The sequence below is a fragment of the Microtus pennsylvanicus genome, chromosome 1 (genome assembly GCF_037038515.1).
Source record: "Microtus pennsylvanicus isolate mMicPen1 chromosome 1, mMicPen1.hap1, whole genome shotgun sequence".
NCBI classification, from domain to species: Eukaryota; Metazoa; Chordata; class Mammalia; order Rodentia; family Cricetidae; genus Microtus; species Microtus pennsylvanicus.
Window position 1 is genome coordinate 222,927,411 of NC_134579.1, and position 3,085 is coordinate 222,930,495.

The 3,085-nt window shown below is 47.0% G+C and overlaps 1 pseudogene; it reads right to left on the reverse strand.

Annotated features, from left to right (window-relative positions):
* Positions 1-421: 421 nt before the first annotated feature.
* Positions 422-1,364, reverse strand: LOC142835546 (POU domain, class 5, transcription factor 1 pseudogene; annotated as a pseudogene).
* Positions 1,365-3,085: the final 1,721 nt, after the last annotated feature.

Genomic DNA, 3,085 nt, shown 5'->3' on the forward strand with positions numbered 1-3,085 from the left:
GGATTTATCCATTATCCCATTCTCTAGAAGGAACCAAATCACCACTCCCAGGACATTGCTATTCTAATCATATAATTGAAAGATAAGATTTTTTTATTAAGATAAATACAATTGATTCCTTATATATCACCCGAGACTTTTCTGCTCCAGAGCTTCCTCATGGCATTTTTCACTTCTGCATTCCTCAGTGTGTAAATCAGAGGGTTGAGAAAGAGTGTACAAATTGTATAAAACACTGATATCATCTTGTCCATGGAAAAGGTGGATGCAGGACTTGTGTACATAAATATGCAAGGCACAAAAAACATGACTACAATGATGTGGGAGATACAAGTAAAGAGGGCCTTTTTCCTCCCTTCAGCACTGTGGTTTCTCAAGGAATAAAGGATGATTACCTATGAGACCATGAGCATGAGAAAACTCACAGTGCAAAGGATCCCAGAACAGTAGGAAAGGCCTCGCCCTCAGGGAACAGGACTGGAGAGTAGAGTGTGGTAAAGTGGGGGCTCCCATAGCTTGGGGCACCAAAATGGGGCCCTGGGGGTAGAGGAAAAGATAGCCCCCCCCAAAAGGGGACCCGGTAGCCTCATACTCTTCTCGTTGGGAATAATCAGTGCTATCGTTTGCCCTTCTGGGATGGTTACAGAACCACACTCGGACCATATCCTTCTCCAGGTCGAGCTGCTTGGCGATAATGCTTATCTGCTGAAGGGTGGGCTTCGGGCACTGAATAAACATGCTCTCCAGGTTCCCCCTCACGCAGTTCTCAATGCTCTCCGGCTTAGAGCCTGCACCAGGGTCTCCACTTTACATATCTCCTTGAAGGTTCTCGACTTCCTCTACCCACTTCTCCAGCAGGGGGCACATCTTGCACATGCCCTTTTTTTTTTTTTTTTTTTTTTTTTTTTTTTTTTTTTTTTTTTTTTTTTTTTTTTTTTTTTATGAGACGGGGTTTCTCCTTAGCTTTTTGGTTCCTGTCCTGGAACTAGCTCTTGTAGACCAGGCTGGCCTCGAACTCCCAGAGTTCCGCCTGCCTCTGCCTCCCGAATGCTGGGATTAAAGATGTGCGCCACCACTGCCCGGCATTGCACATGTTCTTGAAGCTGAGCTGCAGCACTTCAAAGCGGCAGATGGTGGTCTGGCTGAACATCTTTCCAAAGAGAACACCCAGGGTGTACCCCAAGGTGATCCTCTTCTGCTTCAGCACCTTGAAAAACTGCTCTAGCTCCTTCTGCAGATCTTTCATGTCCTGGGACTCCTCGGGACTTAGTTCCACCTTGTCCAACTTCACCGGGGCAGACAGTGCTGGGCTCAGTGGAGGCCTCCTCTGAGTTGCTCTCCGCTCTTGGTCCTGCCTGATCCTCAGGCTGCTCTTATTCTTAAAAAATATCCCTGGGGTTCCCCCGCCCCGCAGCAAACTCCGGCGGGTCCCAGCAGTGCCGGGCACCGGCTCTAGGGTCTGGCACCTGAGCAAGAGGCTACAGCTTCTCATCAGCGGGAGGGCATGCACGCGGAGGGTCAGACATATAAACACAGAAAATAGCCATAAATGTTTATTAAAAAGGGGGAGGGAGGGAAAGAGAGAGAGAGAGAGAGAGAGAGAGAGAGAGAGAGAGAGAGAGGAGAAAGAGAAGAAGGGAGAGAGAGGAGGAGAGAGGCAGAGCCCTGTGTGTACACCGAGGTTGGAAACAGGAAGAGGGAGCAATGGTGGGCGAGGTCAGAGGTTAAAAGGAGTGTGTGTGGCCAGGGCAGGGACCGAAAGAATAACATTCCCACATCTTGCTTTTAATAAAAAGCAAATTAGACACTCCAGTTTGAAGGAATTGGGGCAGCGAATTCTCAAGACTGCTTCAGGCTGATTGTGGGCGTAGTCTTTGTGGGGGGCACGAGAGAAGGCTGGGTGTTGGGAACATCCTGGCATAGCTGGTCTCTTTGCTTTTGACTGGTGTCTGTGGCATGGAAATGTCTGGTATCTCTTATCCTGTTTAAGGTATTTGCAGAACAAAGAACAAAGTTAAATTAAGGGAAAAAAAAATTTTTTAGGACCAGGGAATTGAGGGGGATGTATCTGACCTGTTTAAGGTGGATTCTTTAATTCGGCTCTCTGGAACTCACGAGAACTCCTTGGGTTTGTGAAAACAGAAGTTTTAGACATATAATGACTGCAGCATAAGAGATAAATTTGGTTTGAAATTTGTTTGGTGAGGTCACCTTGCAAAACCTCTCAGCTGTCAAACTGTTAGAGATCTTTGAAAAGGATAAGATTTTACTTGAGTTACTGATTAAAAAATAACAGAGAACTTACTTGGTTGGCACCCAGAGCTACTCTTTTTGGGTCCTCCATGGTCGCGGAAGTTTGCACTTGAGCTTTGCTGTTTAGCGCAGGGCCTGCAAGGGTCCAGAATATCCTGTGGGCTAATAAATCTGTAGGAAGACAGGCCTACTGTGACCTGAGCAGGTAGGCTGTTGATTCCAGTGATTCTGTCCACATCTAGAGGTCTTTACTGTAGATGAAAGGCAGGTTTGCCCAATGGTCAGCACTCTGCAGTAGAAGCGAAATGCAGAAGGACGTTGTTCTGCGCCTGTCTGTCTTCTGTCTTCTTTGGAGGAAGCAGAGAGCTGCTGCTAGGAGCCAACCTGTCTCTTTTTTGTCATTGTGAAAAGTTTTTAATAATTAAATACTTAAATATCACATTCCCCAGATCTATGAGCAGTTGAGGGCTGTTTATCAGGTATAACTATAGTATAGAATTGTAGGGCCCTGGTCTCCCTTATTCCTGTGGTGCATTTGTGGGGACAGTTTATGATCAACTAACTGAGCTTCCTGTGTGTTTCTGTGCTATGCCTGCCCCACCTGGTGGTTAGCTGTAGGGCATTCACTCCATTGTTAATATGGTAATTTCCCACCTGCCTGGGCGGAGATCCTTGTGCTGCAGTCAGGTAGGTAAGGACTCCCCCAATGCTGAATAAAGTGGCATTCGGCTGATCTCCTTTCGAATGACCCTGGTCTCTCTGTGTCTTCTTTTAAATCTCCAGGCCCTTGCCCGACTTGCGTTCGGTACAGTGGCGTGCGAACTGTACCGAG